The 18,437-nt window shown below is 33.6% G+C and overlaps 1 long non-coding RNA gene across 1 annotated transcript; it reads right to left on the reverse strand.

Annotated features, from left to right (window-relative positions):
* Positions 1-815: 815 nt before the first annotated feature.
* LOC147384102 (uncharacterized) lies at positions 816-17,371 on the reverse strand. The gene is made up of 3 exons (XR_015172412.1): positions 17,135-17,371; positions 6,765-6,846; positions 816-1,157 (listed from the first exon to the last, which is right to left on the reverse strand). It is a non-coding gene; the product is annotated as an uncharacterized LOC147384102 (long non-coding RNA).
* Positions 17,372-18,437: the final 1,066 nt, after the last annotated feature.

Consider the following 18,437-nt stretch of genomic DNA (forward strand, 5'->3'; position numbering starts at 1 on the left):
ATTTTTAGTTTAAGGTGAATTCATTTTTCATAAAAGATGTCATTTTTCACAATAAAAGAAATACAATGTTCCTCTATTTTTAAGTAATCAAATACAATGTTCCTCTTTTTTCAAGTGAGTATATAACCTTTAAAAAGAGCCTTAGGATCTAAAAAAGTGAAATCCATGTGGATTTTCACCAAATCCTAGTCTCATAAAAAATCTTAGCAAACAACTTCTTTTGTTTTTGGCATGTTCATTGTCTTAATTTGTTCATTTTTTAGAGTTAGACTATAGTTAATTTATCTCAATTTTTCTTTATAATTTCTTTTATTTGCAAAATCAAAAAAAGAATTTTCTAATCTTCACCTATAGTCATATATTGGTAACCATCTTAGGATGGAGGGATGGGGTGCCTAACACCTTCTTTGTCCCTTAACTGAACCTCCTTACCTTAGAGTTATAGGTAGACATTTTCCCTTATTTTTTTGTTATGTAAGTCACTACAAGTAAAAAAAAAAAACAAACAGAATTTTTAAAAACTTTTATAATGTCTATTCATACTTTAATTGAATAGTGACGACTCCTAAACCCGTGTAGATGAGATCAAACCTCTTGAAAGGTTTTGAAATCCTCGTATCTATAGCCTAGTAACTTTACTAGGGATTCTGAGGGTTCAAATAAGATTTTAATGATTATTGGTGTAGATTTTGAAACATTAACTTGCTGATTTTATTTTTGTAGCTTGTGACGCGCCGCCAAACGCTAACACAAAACCCCATGTCAGAACTTGAGGCATTAGGTGGCATTTTGAAATTTCAGCATGGTCTCCTCTGTTTATGTTAGCATTTCAAGACGTTCAACTTGCTCCTAATAAACAACATACATTATCCTACATATATACATACAAAATATAATACTAGCGGAAGCCTATATGTATCTAATAACGTACGATAGATCAGAGTGCGGAAGGATAAAAAAAATACAGGATTATACAGACATTCATCACTCTAACAAAAGTTCTAACGCTCAGTACAAAATCTATAATACTCTTGGACAAATCGACACCATTAGGGGGTATAACCCCAATTCTTATCAGGTGATGAACTCTGATTGTTTATCTGACCCACCAGATGATCTTCACCCGTGCTTTATACCTGCCTGTTCAAGCTCTGAATCTGAAATTAAAAAAATAAAAAAGAAAAGGGTGAGTAACAATGGTTACCCAATTGGGAAGCAAAGAATTTCTACCAATAATCTCTCCTAACATGAACAAATAAACATACTGAATCATTTTAAAATATACAAAGTTTTATAGAAGAAACTACAATTAACTGGTACATATAGTTAGGGATGAGCAACTAAACATTTTAAAATTAACATTACATCAATCAATAGTACCCACTATAGCATTTTCTTTTTATACAAATTTAATTGACCAAATGAAAATATTAAACATGTATTTCATTTTATATATTAAAATAAGGTAACAGATACATAATACACAATCGTGGAGTAATGGAATTAGAGAGTTAGGATTCACAAATGGATCAATCCCAGTCAGGACAAGATGTTTCATAATAAAGTATTAGTTCCTGATTTTATGGCTAGTCGTTGTTTACTACACTTGCGGGATCATTTATCCGGCTCAGGCTGACCATTTGATGTGACTGTAAGCAATGGATCTCTTTTCGATGTGTCAGAACGTTCGACTACTATAGATTGTTAGTGATCACTGATTAATCATCTTCGTCTATGCCTATCATACATGCATGTGATTTCCAAATATACAAACTATTCGTATACGATCACCTTTACATTACAAGTTCAGTGGTAAAGATAGAGAGAAATAAAATCGGATTTCAATTGTAACTCCACTTTCATACGCGTCCCATACCACATATGAGTTTGGTGGTCCCTACCGTACATCCCAGGATAGTACACCACTCCGGATGATATGACGTACTATCCCTTAAGGCATTTACAGGCTCTTTAACAGCTCACAAAATAGTTATATATATATTATTTTCATTTGAAAATAAAAAAGAAATTAACAATACAATGTTGGGAATAGATATCCAATTTCCTACCATGCAACTATGGCCACCTGGCCTAAAATAAAAAATATAACTTGGAGTCTCTACGCCAACAGAATTTAAATAAATATGCAATCAATCATTATCCCTAGATATCCTTTCACCAACCTACATACAACATTACAATGTAAAATGCAGACATCACTCCTGGGGTATGATTATTACATTTTACCATTTTTTATCCCCTTTTTCCTTTTTTTTTTTCAATTTTCACAGTTTTCAATCTGTCGAATAAGATATTCACTTTCTGATATTCATTAACTCAATATAAGTCCATTGAATATTAAAACATCTTTTTTTTATTAATAACATTGAAAAATTATAAAACTTATATCAAAACAGGATCCGAGTAGTGCACAGAACCTAATTGACGGAAATAACCCGGTGAAATATCCTACCCACGTATAATTTGTTATAAAATACAATTAAACATATCAAATATGCAAGTTCTGACGTAAATTTGAAATAACAAAAAGAATTCTATATTTTTAGAAACACATTACAGGTTTTCGTTAAAATCCTAAATGTAATTTTCACAATTTATAGTACTGATAGAAATTGAGAGTCCTTACAATTTCTGTGCAAAAATAATTGAAGCGCGTGTGCGAAAATCAAGACGATTGGTATGAAAATCGAGACGATTGGTATGAAAATCGAGATGGATCGAACTTTGAGACAACTAATTTTTGAATCTGACTCGATGGTTTCAAAGATCTCGATGCCATCGTCATTTCTCCTTTCTACGACGAAGGACGGTTTGACCTCAAAACAGATGAAATCCGAGATCGAAGTTACGAAACTACCATATTATATACGATTATTTTTTTTATGATACGAGACAAAAGAAAAGATGACACGAAAAGATATTGGGTGGGATTTGTAGATGTCGAGGCTATATATCTTTTTTCCTTTTACGTTGGAGGTCGAAGACAGACTGTTTGCGACGAATCAGAGTTTGAAAATCGAAACAAAAATCAATTTATTTTAAAAAAATGTTGCGGTTGGCTTTTGGATGACAATGAATAGTATTTTTTATTAAAAAAATTATTTATATAAGTACGGGACAAAATCGATATTTTACCAATTGTTTCGTTCAACGATAATTTGATCGTTCGAATTTCAAAAGTGACAATGAATACTCTATTTTGTATAATTTTTCATTCTGGATCTAATTGTATGGTCAAATTCTATAAATTATATATCTAACAAAAATTTACTTTTTCGATCCAATTAGACCCTAAAATTAACGTCGTTTTCGTTTTTGACAATAATTCGACTTTTTAGGCTTGAAAAATGATAAATAAATAGTTTTGTTACGAACCCAATGGTGTAATCGAATTTTAAAAATTCTTACTCTAGTAAAAATTCATTATTTTAGCCTGGTCCGACTCGAAAATCGAGGATTTTGTAACTTCTTATTCGAACTCGAATTTAAGCGTACTTATAAGCTAAAGTATGTTTTCTAACTATTTTAAATCCAATGGTGAGGTCAGATTTCATTAAAAATGATTAGAAATAGATTCTAAAGTTTTATCTTTAGTCCTATTTTCAAGATTTTCTCAAAATTTCATTATTTATTTTTCTTCGATTCTCCCCCTTAATAAAAATTTCGTCATTGAAATTGAAATCATACCTTATCAAGCTTTGTTGCTATTCTACTAACACGACATGTATAATTATCTTCTTTCTTAGTTTCAAGCCAATCTCATTTATAACTCGTAACCTTATGTCACTTGTATTGCGTCACCGCAACACATTCATTAATTAATCACTCCAATTAATCTATTTTTTGTATAACCTTAAGACAACAATTAACTCACATTATATCACTTCCCCACTAATATCTATTAATAACAATCCTTTCACATCTTCTCTATTATTTATCTTTACTTCTCTCACAAATTTCACCGTCTATTATATTTTACTCATACTTGCCATGACTATTACTCCTCAATGCATAGACTTATCGCAAACAAACCACTATTATTTACACACCATTTAATACTTTTTAATAAAATAATACACAACGTCCACATTTAATATATCCATAATATAATACAAATATATTAATACTAAATTCGCAAACTGCATTAAAATCTCCATTCCCAATACACCACTATCTTTATATTTAATACAATATTCCATTTTTTATTTTACCTTATCGTGCCTATTTCATCAAATTCTTTGCCCATACTATCTCAATAACTTTTTATCAATCATAGTCTCCTTGCGGTGTAGATAATTGCATTACTCGACCCATGTCAGTAGTTTCTAGTTCTAGCAAGTGTACAAAATCTCAACAGAATTATATGATCTAAAGGAACCAATATTAAATAGAATTCCACTTTCTAACATTATAATTAGAATCCGTAACTTCCAAAACTTTATCGAAGATAGGTACTTTCTCCTAGGTCACCACCCTTGCTTGTCACTGTAATAGAGAACACTTTCTTCTGATATGTCCCACCTGACTACACGCGTAACATGTCAATGATCTTGTTTTCGTAAGTTTCTATGAAGTAGGCAGTTGGTAAACTAGTTCCTGCACGGTCTAAACCTATCTTGTTGGGTCATTTGGCCCTATTGACATCATTAGAGTTCCACTGCTCTATAACTTAGTGATAAAAGACTCTACAACTTGATAGTGAAAGAGTTCTATATTATGGATATACTAATCCAGAGGAAATTGGCCTCGAATACATCGACCTCTTGGTTGGATCTGATCTGGGAGGAAAATAAGTCTAAGGTCGACTAATTTGCCCCCTACAGGTCTGTAATTCCATCTCCCCTGGCTCTACCCCATTAAGTTCAACTCATCGTATCTCTATAATTGGTAGTCTCAATCATCGACCTCTTGGCTCTTACATAGGGTTATAGTCCTCTAAAGAATCTACGGGCCTTCTATAGATCTGTCAAGATAAGCTTGGGTGCATATCGTGACAACCTAGTAAACATCATATCATAGTCTGTAATCGATAGATTACACTGCACTTATCTCAAAAACTCCTAGTGCTTGATTTTTCGAGTAGTCTCGGATATAAATCTATCAACAAATATTTTTTCGAAGTTTACCTACTCAAATGATTTATCTCCCAATACATTCCTCTCAAAATGTTACTAATGACTGGCATCCCCGTCCAACTGGAATGTAGTTACCATCACTCACTGATCTCTCGGGTACTACATGACACTCAAAATCTCTCAAGTCTTCAAAACCTACTCATTGACCTCAATCGGATTGAAAAAACCCCCACATCTTGGTGGACGTAATCATTGAAAATTCTATAACCACATAACTGGATTTACCTATCCTTTAGGTTGGTAAATTATCTCATTCTTCAAAAGCACGACCTATGGTAGTGGTCCCTGAGGCAGAATAATATTTTATTCTTGCGATGAAGTCCAACGCTTCCTTATTTCTTGGATTTAATAGTGTGCCTTGCAATTGTGATAAGTCTTGTACCATTTCTCACTTTCGATCACTACTCTTGTCTGTTCGGGGTAGCACGAGTACGTTATCAACTTTATTAAAATCTGGTGGTCTTCTCTGAATTAGTTTGTCTAGCATCTTTTTAAGCCACGCATTCTTAATCGGTTGACGTCGACCTGAACATTGTTCTCCATTATGTCCTAATTTACCATATTCATAATATATCACAACTTTTTCTTTCGACTGATTTAGTAGTATATGTTGTTGTTTTTTATAAAATTCTTTCATCCATTGAGTTGGTATATCTATAATATCAATCCTCACGTATTGTTATTTTTCTTAAGAATTTGCTAGTTTCATAATTGTTAATCTCTTAATAGATACTAATTGCTTTCTTTCCATTTGGTTTCGAGGTGGTAGTGGTTGTATTATTCATATTTCCTCTCTAAACTTAACATGAGACTCGGCCATCTGTCCCATGAATGACATTAACTGTACTATCGGGTCAGTAGTCTGATCTAAAACCTGTCTTGTCTTTTTTGCGTTTTGGCCTCTACCTCGTCCACTCCTCTCGATTGTTTTTATTCGTAACGAGGCACTTATCAGAATAAGGCCAAAACCGCTCTTACATAACTATGAATTGCTATTGTAGCCTGAAACTTAGTAATGGACTTCATTTCAATTAATAATAGAACAAACCAAGAATCTTATCTTAGGCTTAGTAAGCTCTATAGATTTCTAGATACGGAAGAACTCGTAATTCTAATACGGAACAACTAATGAGCTCGGATAACGAATCCCTGGTGACACTCTATAATTATTGCTCTAATATTTGTAGTATCAACAAACGTCTAAAAACATAACAGATCTATATCCCATACGGATCTAATATTGTGCTCTGATACCATTTGTGGCGTCCCACCAAACGTTAACACAAAGCCCCATGTTGGATCTCAAGGTATTAGGTGGCGCCTCGAAATTTCGGCATGGTCTCATTTGTTTATGTTAGCATTCCAAGGCATTCAACCTGTACCTGATAAACAACATACATTATCCTACATATATACAAACAAAATATAATACTAGCAGAAGCCTATATACATCTAATAACGTACGATATATCAGAGTACCGAAGGATAAATAAAATATAGGATTATAAAAACATTCATCTCTCTTGTAAACGTCCTAACGCTTAGTATAAAATCTATAATACTCGTGGAAAAATCAACACCACTAATGGGTATAGCTTTAATTCTCACCAGGTGACGAACTCTGGTTGTCTATTTGGCCCACCAGATGATCCTCACTCGTGCTTTATACCTACTTCGCCAAGCTCTGAATCTAAAAACCAAAAAAGTGGAAAAGGAAAGGGTGAGTAACAATATTTACCTAGTAGGGAAGAAAATAATTTCTGCCAATAACCTCTCCTAACATTAACGAATAAACACATTGAATCATTTTAAAATATATAAAGTCTTATAGAAGAAACTACGATTAACTGGTACATATAACCAGGGATAAGTAATTAAATATTTTAAAACTCACATTACATTAATCAACAGTACCCACTATAGCATTTTATTTTTATATATATCTAATTGACCAAATGGAAACAATAAACATGCATTTCATTTTATATATCAAAATAAGACAACAGATACATAATACACAATGGTGGAGTAGTGGAATTAGAGAGTTGTGATTCACGACTAGATCGCTCCCAGTTGGGACATGATGTTTCATAATAAAGTATTAGTTCCTGATTTTATGGTTGGTCGCTGTTTACCACACTTATGAAACATTTATTCGGCTCAGGTGGGCCATTTTACGTGACTGTAAGCAATAGGTCTCTTTTCGATGTGTCAGAACGTTCGATTACCATAGATTGTTAGTGATAACTAACTAATCATCTTCGTCTATGCCTATCAGACGTGTATGTGATTCTTAAATATACATACCATTCGTATACGACTACCTTCACATTACAACTTCACTGGTAGAGATAAAGAGGAATAAACCCAGATTTCAGTTATGACTCCACTCTCATACGCGTCCCATATCACATATAAGTTTGGTGGTCTTTACTGTACATTCCAGGATAGTACATCATTCCGGATGATATGACACACTATCCCTTAAGGCATTCACAGACTCTTTAACAGCTCACAAAAGAGAAATTAATAATACAAGGTTGAGAATAAATATCCAATTTCCTATCATGCAATTGTGGCCACCCTGCTAAAATAAATAATAGAACTTAGAGCCTCTGCATCAACATAATTTAAATAAACATGCAACCAATCATTATCCCTAAATATCCCTTCACCAACCTACATACAACATTAAAATGTAACATATAGACATTACCCCTCGGGTGTAATTTTTACATTTTACCATTTCATATCTTTTTTCCCTTTTATTTTTTCAATTTTAGTAATTTTCAATTTGTCGAACAAGATATTCACTTTCTGATATTCAACAACTCAATATGAGTTCATTGAATATTAAATCATTTTATTTAATCAATAACATTGAAAAATTACAAAACTTATATCAAAACAAGGTTCGAACAGTGTACAGAATCCAACTGACGAAAATAACCAAGTGAAATGTCATACTCACGTATAATTTGTTATAAAATGCAATTAAACATATCAAATATGCAAGTTCTAGCATGAATTTGAAATAACAAAAATAATTCTATATTTTTAGAAACACATTATAGGTTTTCGTTAAAATCCTAAATGCAATTTTCACAATTTATGATTACCGATAGAAATTGAGAGTCCTTACAATCCCTATGCGAAAAAATTTGAAACACGTGGGCAAAAATCTAGACGATTGGCATGGAAATTGAGATGGATCAAAACTTCGAGACAACTAATTTTTGAATTTGGCTCAGTGGTTTCGAAGATCTCGATGCCGTCATTCTTTCTTTCTTCTGCGACGGAGGACGGTTTGACCCTGAAATAGATAAAATTCGAGGTTGAAGTTACGAAACCCCCGTTTTATATAAGACTATTTTTTTATGATACGAGGCAAAAGAGATGATGAAACAAAAAGATATTAGGTGGATTTTGTAGATGTCGAGCCTATGAACCTTTTTCCCTTCTGCGTCGGAGGTCGAAGTGACGAATCAGAGTTTGAAAATCGAAACAAAAATCAATTTACGTAGTTGGTTTTTGGACGAATTTGGATGACAATGAAAAGTGTTTTTTATTAAAAAAAATTATTTATATAAGTGCGGGACGAAATCGGTATTTTAGCTATTATTTTGTTCGACGATAACTTGACCGTTCGGACTCTAAAAGTGACGAATGAATACTTTATTTTGTCTAATTTTTTGTTTTGGATCTAATGGTATAGTCAAATTCTACGAATTATGTCTCTAAAAAATTTTACGTTTTCGACCCAATTGGACCCCAAAATTGACGTCGTTTTCATTTTTGACAATAATTTGACTTTTTAAACTTCGAAAATGATAAGTAAATAATCAATATTTTAGAATTTTTCGTTATAAACCTAATGGTGTGATCAAATTTTAAAAATTCTTACTGTAGGAAAAAGTCATTAGTTTAGCCTAGTCCGACTCGAAAATCGAGGATTTTGTAACTTCTTTGTTCAGACTCGTATTTGAGCGTGCTTATCAACTAAAGTATATTTTTCAACCATTTTAAATTTAATGGTGAGGTCAGATTTCATTAAAAATGATCAGAAGTAGATCCTAAAGTTTTATCTTAAGTCCCACTTTTAGGATTTTCTCAAAATTCCATTATTATTTTTCTTGAGATATGAATAAAAAACTCAAGGTTTTACATAGCTAACATTTATTTTTATTCCTTTGTGTTCTTTGTTGTTGTGTGGTGAGTATTGTTAATGTTGTGGGACTAATTTGTTTATTTGTCTTTGGATTGATTTACTTGTAAAGTTGGCTTACCTTTGTTATAAAATGTACTTGTGCATATTTCGATTTTAGCTAATGCACAATCCACCTGTCCTATAAAAGTCTCTAGCCCTAGATCCAAGTAATCTTACGCCTTGAGGTCACTCACCTTAAGTCACTATGAAGAAAATATCCAACTCAATCATCAACCTATGAAACACTTGTTTTGGCTCGTGTGAAGGCTTGAAGATTTGAGAACCTTCCACTTATCTATCACCAATCTTATATAGTTTTCGGTTAGAGGTTTTGGACACATTTTTGAAAAAACGAATCCCAACGGAATGTGTGCCAACTCCTTAAAGCATTGTAAGTCCAAGTCCACCTACGAAGGTCAAGTTGTAAGGTCTTGTTTTAGTGGTCCATGTAATAGAATAGGGTATCCCATCTTTGGTAAAGGGTTTTTTTTTTCTCATTTTTTTCATTCTTTTAAGCCTTAAAAGACACCTCCTAATGACCTAGACTCCCCAAAGTCAATTTCCAACTTGAAAAGGGCCAAAACCCAGTAAAACTAGTTGAAAATTGATGTTGGGAAAGAAATATTTTATAGAAAAATAAGTTCTGATCTGTAGGTCAAAGCCAATTTTAGGGGTCCACTAGTATCCTTCGACCAAGAAAAATATTTTGCCTGGCTGTACCTTTTCCTTGGCTAGGGCAAAACGTTTGCCTAGTCGTACCTTACCCTTAACAAAGGCAAAAATTCTGTTTGGCTACACCTGATCTTTGGCCAGAGCAATTATTTTACTTGACCATACCTGACCTTCGGGCAGGCCCTATTGTAGCCTAGAATGGCCTCACCTACGACCAAAGGTAGAGTTTTTGGTACTATCCACCCTCACCCCTGGGTAGAACAAGTATTTGGCCTAATTTGAACTTCTCCCATGGATCGAAACAGAACCTTGACTTTTCCCCATTTTATAAACTTATCCTGGTGAGTCTAAATTGAAATCTATTGTGTTTACAAATTTCCCCTTAGTGTTGAGCCAAGGGTTTGTTAGTGTCAAGGGCAACCTTACTCTTAGATTCAAGCTCTAGGTCCATCGAAGTTTACTAGATTTTCACAAGTATAGGATTAGGACTCATTGCCATCACTCCTATCACCATAGGTTTACCTATGTATTCAAGTAGTTAATCCTTACTTGTGTGAATCCAATCGAATAATTCGAATTTAAAGAATCCTAAAAGAAGTTAGGAATTTGTTTCGCATCTTGATCATACCAACTTCTAGGATTTGTGTTCTTTCCAAATTAGACTTAAGGTTTCGATTTTTTAGGTTTAGGTGTATCTATAGGTATAAAAGTACTCGTCCTTTCAAATCCAATTTGAATTCCTAAGTCTAAGTTGTACTTTAATCCAAAGTGGGAAGAAAAGCTTTTCACCCTCAATCCATATGATAAATCTTCACTCCTTCTTCCTTTGAACTTCAAAATTCTTAAAACACATAGTGTCATCAATTCTGATCTATTTTAAGTTTGTTAGAACCTCTTATGATCAGTAGCATCACTTCATCATCTTTTTTCGACAAGGGTCGTGCACACAACAAATCCTTATTTGTTGCAGGTTTGTTAGAACCTTAGAGCTCAATTCCACTCGTGGGTCACCACGATCTTCGTCAATAAGAGCTGTGCAATCCTATCAAAATTTCATGGGTTCGAATCTTATACACATGAGATACCTAGTTTCAAGATTCAAAGGCAAAATGACCTTATACAACGATCCTCCTTTAAGACCTTTCTGGTTTAAATCTCATAAATTTGAGATACCCACTTCCGAGGTTCAAGGGAAAGGCGTATTTATACAATGAATGTTCTCTAAGGTTTTCCAACTTTTGCCTTATACACTAGAGTCCTAACTCAAAGGTTTGGGCCTAACACCCATACAAGGGACCTTTTCCTTTATGTTTCCTACATTCGACATATTTTTGTAGATCAGGTCTTTTAAAAATCTTTGGACCTCTTTAAGATCAAATTAGTATGTTTTCCTTTCTGTAGTTCAGGTTTCTCAAACAACTCTGGACCTTTTAAAGGTCAAATTAGCTTGTATTTTTTTTTTTTTTTTTTGTAGTTCAGGTCTCTCAAAGACCTTTGGAGTTCTTAAAGGTCAAATTAGTCACATTTCCTTTTGTAATTCGGATTTCTCAATGATCTTTGGACTTTTTACAAGTCAAATTAGCTCGCATCTCCTTCATAGTTTAGGTCTATCAAAGACATTTGGACATTTTAAAGGTCAAATTAGCTCACATTTCTTTTCGTAGTTCGGATCTTTCAAAAGTCTTTGGACTTCTTAAAGGTAAAATTAACATGTATTTCATTCCGTAGTTCAAGTCTTTCAAAGACCTTTGGAACCCTTAAAAGTCAAATTAGTCGCATTTCTTTTTGTAGTTCAGATCTCTCAAAGACTTTTGGACCTCTTAAAGATCAAATTTGTCGCATTTCCTTTTCATAATTATGGTATTTTAAAGACCTTTGGAAATCTTAAAGGTCAAATTAGTCGTATTTCTTTTCGTAGTTTGGGTATCTCAAAGACCTTTGGACCTCTTAAAAGTCAAATTAGTCACATTTCCTTCTGTAGTTCGGGTCACTCAAAGTCCTTTGGACCTCTTGAAGGTTAAATCAGTCATATTTCCTTTCGTAGTTCGGGTCTCTCAAAGACCTTTGGACATCTTAAAGGTCAAATTAGTCGCATTTCCTTTCGTAGTTCGGGTCTCTCAAAGACTTTTGGATCTCTTAAAGGTAAAATTAATTGTTTTTCCTTTTTGTAATTCGAGTCTCTCAAAGACGTTTGGACCTTTTAAAGGTCAAATTAGTCGCTTTTCTTTTCGTAGTTTGAGTCTCTCAAATACCTTTGGATCTCTTAAAGGTCAAATTAGTCGCATTTCTTTTCATAGTTCGTGTCTCTCAAAGACTTCTATACATCTTAATGGTTGCCTTAGCATTCATTTCCTTTTTTTTTTCTACTTCTTTTATCACTTTAGGGTCCTTAGTAGAACATCTTAGATTTGTTTATGATAATTCTTCTACATTCCTTTAGGTGTCAAAAAAAAAAGAGAAACCACAAGAATTATCCTTTCTCCTAAAGTTTTTTAGGGTCTCTCATAATCTCACCGTGATAGGGGCTTGATATTGACTCAAAATCAAAACCAAAAACCAATAAAATATCAACAAAGTCATCGTTTTCTTGGAACTAAAATAAAATGTTTTGTTTTTTTCTTTATCAAAGGTACCTAGGCTTCAAAGCGATCTTTTGTTCCAAGGGTCCCAACATTGGGCATTTAAAGAGCAAATAATTGAGATGAGGGTTTACAACACAAATTTGGTATCATCTCAAGTCCAAGACTGTTATTATGTAGCCAACATATATAACTGAGCCTCCAGTTACAAAAAACCTATTTGCTATAGACAATCTGACTAGCAATCATTCGGTTAGTGAATAAGCATTTAAGAACCTAAATGATCAAGTGGCATCAATTGGGAACATGCTATCAACGCTGATTCAGATTTCAGGGGTTACTCAAGCTATTTAGAATCATGCAAATAGTTCAGGATAGTTTATTCAACAAATACCCATAATAGAAAATCCAACAATAGTATCTCCTCCAATATCATTAACTCTTGATCCTACGTCGACCAGGTTCAGACCAATGTGCCAGTACCAGCTCCAACCATAAACATCTCCTCCTGATCTTTACTCAATGTCCACTCCCACAACATGCTAAGGACAAGTTGTCAAGTCGTATGGATGCGATTATGAAAGATTTAAACCAACTGAAAAAGGGATTATTCCCAAGATAGATTTAGGTTTGATGATCTATGTTTCTATCCGGACTTTGTATCATCAATGGACTTCAAGTGTCTAGAGTTTGAGAAATACAATGGTATTAGCTATCCTCTCACCCATCTAAAACTGTACTATGGTGCGATATGCCAATTGGGAAAATATGACAAGCTCCTAGTGCAAATGTTTCCACGGATAAGGGTAATACAAAAATGGTCCACTCCATGGGACCACAACAAAATTTAGCATTGGAGAGACTTGGCCACCGCCTTCATAGGTAACTATAGATTCAATATATATGTGCCATTGGATAGGCAAGGTGCACCCAAATTGACAACAAAGCCCAAAAAGACCATCAAAGAGTATGTTCAGCGATGGAGAGAATCCGTTTCACAAGTGAAGCCTCTCATGATAGAAATCGAGATGAACACAATGTTCACCTCAATACTACTATACTCATCTGATAGGGCACACCACGTCCAATTTTTCTTCATTGGTTCAGATTGCTGCTAAGATAGATGATTATTTGAAGTTGGAAATGATTATAGATTGGACAACTCCATAGCAAGGTGAAAGTGCCCTCGATCCGCGGGTTGCAGATCTACTTTTTGGTGTTTGGGAGTCATCACTTAATTTTACGGTTTAGGAACTGAATCATGATTCTAAACATATAAATAACATTAATCTATGAAAAGAAACTACGGGTCTAGGGATCAGGTTATGGGATTGGAAGGTGTTAGACACCAATCCCACCCAGCAAATGCTATTATCTACTTTTTCTAAAAATTACATTGCTAAAAAAATGACCTAAATAATAAAATAAATAAAAAGCTAGTTTACCTGATGATTGCGATGGTAGATTCCCTCAATACTGGGGAAGTGCGCTCCTTGTATGATCCTTCCAATTTTGGAGATGAGGTATTCTTCTCCTAAATATGAGTATTTATTGGTTATTCTGGGTGCTTTGAGGGTTTTTGAGTGTTTTTTGAGGATTTCTAAGTTTTTTTTGACTAAAAAACAGGGTTTGGGTGTTGAATAGAGACTTGAGGTTTCAGATTTAGGTTTTGGAAGGTTGGAGAGAGTTTTTGGCCTTTCTTTCCTAAGGTTTTTCTTAACCTGCGAGATTAGTTTGTGGAGACTCCTTTTTATAGAGTTTTTGAAAGTTTTTTAGTTTGACTAGGTCTCTTTAAAATAATGTTAATTAGGGTTTAATTAGGATTTTGAATTAGGATTTTAAATTAGGATTTCCATTCTTACGTACAATGAAAGAATATTTTTTAGTTTTTTTAGAGAACTCCCTGATTATATTTTAATTTTTTGAGACCCCAAATGGAGGGGCCTTCTTATAAATATTAGGTGGACCCCACTTGAATAAGTGGACCACCACTTAAAATTTGGCCCGTGGGCTTAATTAATTGATTTTATTTGTTTAAAATTTAAAATTTAATTTATTAAGGTTTCACTTTACGTTAATTAATATTTTAATTATTAGTTTCGAAATTTTAAATTTTTATGGTTGGAAAATTATAGTTTTGCCCTCAAAGAGGCTTTTATGTTTCGAAGTCGTTTTTTGATGTTTTGGGATGTTTTGAAATAAGTTTTTCATAAGAATTCAATAAGAGTATCGATTTGTTTCATTTATTGGTTTTTTGCGTGAAATGGTCATGAACCTATGAGGGGTATATTCGTAATTTTGTCAAATTTGGTGAAAATTGGCATAATAGTTTATTTGATTTTAATTTATTGTTTTATGTATTCGCAAGGATTTTCCTAAGCGTAACATAAGCTTTAGGGATGTTTTGATGTTAGGGTATTTTGGTAATTTGATCATTTTTAGTGATTTTTCTTGTAAAACTTCTTTTTGTCTAAAAAATGACAATTTTTATCTTTTTTAGGTCATATTTTCCTAGCATAACATGCTTTCTAAAATTTTGCTTGTTTGAAATACCTCATCCAAATTTCTAAAACATATCTAGTAACAAAATAAAGCATTGGAATATTCATCCATCATTGAAAACCATCATAATCAGGTTGATGAGTTGAATAATCAGGCGAGTGTGAGAATGGGGTGTCTATATATATCCCTCTTTGACAGAGGGTTGAAGCAAACTAGATAGCAAATATATTTCGGTAGATAGTGCGATATCTAAATGCCAAAGCTAGTGACAATTCATTTTGCAGCCTGATTTAGCAATTTGTCGAGGCGTTCAGATCTTTGAGGGTAAAACTCTCCTCGAATTAAGTTATTTTTCTTCAATCAAGTTTAGTTCTTCGTACCCATGACAGTCCTAGTTTGTTTCTAACAATTGATTTTCCATCAAGGCTTCGAGATACGAGATTTCCATTTCAACTGGTAAGATTACTTCCATATCATATACTAGAGAGTAGAGAATAACTCCAATGAAAGATTGTATTTGAAGTATGATACCTCCATAGTGTGAATGGTAGCTTCTCTGACCAATCCCAATACGATTGATACATTTTCACGATGATTATTTTGAGACTCTTATTAGCTGCTTGCTTCAATCGCTCCATTAATCTGAGGATGGTAGAGAGATGATGTTGGATCTTAAACTTTGAACATAAAGTAATAATCTCGACTTTGAATTGTGATCCGTTATCAGATATCAATTCCAAAGGTATCCTGTATTGACTTATGATAGATGCAGTGAGGACAACATTGATACGTTTTGTAACATCTTCTTTGATATTATTGGTATTTCTATTTCATCGAGCGAGTATCTATTCCATGTCGGACAACACCCAAGCTTGTATCTAACATATCCTCATAGGATCACACAAACAAGTTTTTTGAAATTTCTAAGTAAATTCATTATTCCCTTGTGTTCCTCTAGAGATATTATGATTTCTATTTGAATTTCTTTAGGAATTATCTTCTGTTTCGAGGTCAATGACTTTTGCTTTCTCGATGAAAGGTTGAGCCCGACCATTATCTTCTTGTTCAGGAAAAAATATATCTTTGAACTCAGATTATTAGTTAATCCTTTAATGCGCTCAAGGTATTCTGAAATTTCCTTTATCCAATCAAATTTAGATGGGACGACAGACATCTCTATAGACTTGACAAACTAACTCGACTCAACAGGGAAAAGGTAGACTCAATTCGAAGAAAACAGGACATTGATGGATTGATAAAAAAAATTGGACTTAGGTAACACACATGACTCATGAAAACTTAAGACAAATACTCACAACAGGCTTGATTACGGACTGAGGACTTGGGACATTGCTTATCTAAGACTAACCCCTGTCAAAGATTTGAAGATATTAAATCATCTCATCTAAGGAGAAAAGAAAACATGATAAATGTCAGAAGCCAACTAAGAGTCATACCAAAAAAATCACAAAAAAAAACAAAAAATTTAAAAAATATCAAAACACCAAAACCTATGTCACAAAAATACCATGCCTTAACCAATTTAAATCCTAAGCCATTTCCCTCAAACCTATGTCCATCCTGTTGAAGCATTTTGCCAAACACGTGATGTGTCCGACATGAGATAATCGCCCAAAGTCAATAAAAATCCCACCTAAACCATCCAAATCCCTACCTAAGCCTATTCAATACCTTACCTATCCCCAAACCTCATCATTTTTTCAACCCATTTCATTAAACACGTGGAGTGCCAAAATGAAATAGCATCTCTCAAGCCATTAAATCATTTTCCAACCCATCCTAATCCATCAATCCAACTCCAATACACTCCCTACATTCATCAAATCCCAAAATTCAACTCAATTCCAATAAAATTCAACCCAATTCATAACCCAACTTACCCATAATCCAACCAAAAAACACCCAATCTCCATACCAATCGTCAAATCAAGGCTCTAATCTCATGAATTCAGGGAATTAAATGACCAATTTGAAGGAATTCGGCTATTACCACGTACCTTATAAGGAAATTTGAGGTTCAAAGGCGAAGAATCAGACCGATTCGATCACAATTGGTTGCGATTATTCAAATCGTTGTGAATTGGACATGGAAAAAAAATCGGATCAAGGCTACGCACCACGAGTCGAGTATACACTATGAGTCAAACACAAAAGAGAAAATCCATGGATCGAAATCTGGATGAGCTAAGGAGCAAATGAGTAAAATGAAGCTCATTTTCGATTTTTAAAATTTTGGAAATGTTCTGGTATGGGGATGACCCAGGACCAAGCAAACAAATTTAGTTTGGTCGTACCTTACTAATGTCCAAGAGAAGAAAACAAAATAGAAAAAAAAATAATAATAAAAGCCAAAAAAGTGAAAAGGTCAAAAAAGTTTTAAAAAAATGCAAAAATATTTAAAAGATAAAAAAAGAAAAGGATAAAAAAAAAAAAGAGTTTTCTTGGTTTAATGTAGGAACACACAAATCAAAGAGAAGGAAAAAAATATCCCAAAAAGTTATTTCGGAGCATATAGAAGACAAAAGAACAATATAATTAAAAGTAATGAATTCCTGAAGATGAATCAAACATTATCTTACCTACCTAAGGCATAGAGTAGTGTTAAGAGCTTGAGGTTCCCTAAGGGGTGTGCGTTCAAACCCAAGCCCACCAGAGGCGTTGCGTAGTGCTAAGAGCTTAAGGTCCCCCAAAGGGTGTACATTCAAATCTAAGCCACCTCTTCAATAGTAGGATTCAAGTAAATTTTCTTCACCTTATGATCTCTTTGTGGACGTTCAATCATCGGAAAATACCTAAGTTAAACTTAATCTTAGAAAATTTTATTAACTTTAAATGCAAAGTCAACTTTTACCGAAGTGAACACAGATTGAAATTCTTACTTTCAAATCTTTTTTTTATCAAACAGTTTCAAGAGCCTTATATCATGCCCTGAAATTTGTTTTTTCAAAAGCTTCGAGAGCCATACATCGAGCCAAAAAGCCTAGAATTTTTTATCTAACCCCTGTCAGACCCAAAACTTGGGAGAATCGACCTTTTATTTTAATATATTTAATTTTCATTCACTAAAGTGAGATACGAACAAGAAAATAGACTCGATCTTCCTAGAAAGGAAGGAATTTGAGTGTACGTCTTTATGATTCGCTATAGGTAATTCTCACAAAGAACGACAGTTATAGATATCCCATTTTTTTCTAGGTCGAGCCCGAGAACACCAAAAATCTTTTGAGAAAGAAATTGACCCAAGTGTACTTCAAAAAGGTTTTAAAAACCCCATTTTCAATCAACTACAAGGCCTGAAGG

Source organism: Akebia trifoliata, chromosome 15 (assembly GCF_017979445.1).
Source record: "Akebia trifoliata isolate Shusen 1 chromosome 15, ASM1797944v1, whole genome shotgun sequence".
NCBI lineage: Eukaryota > Viridiplantae > Streptophyta > Magnoliopsida > Ranunculales > Lardizabalaceae > Akebia > Akebia trifoliata.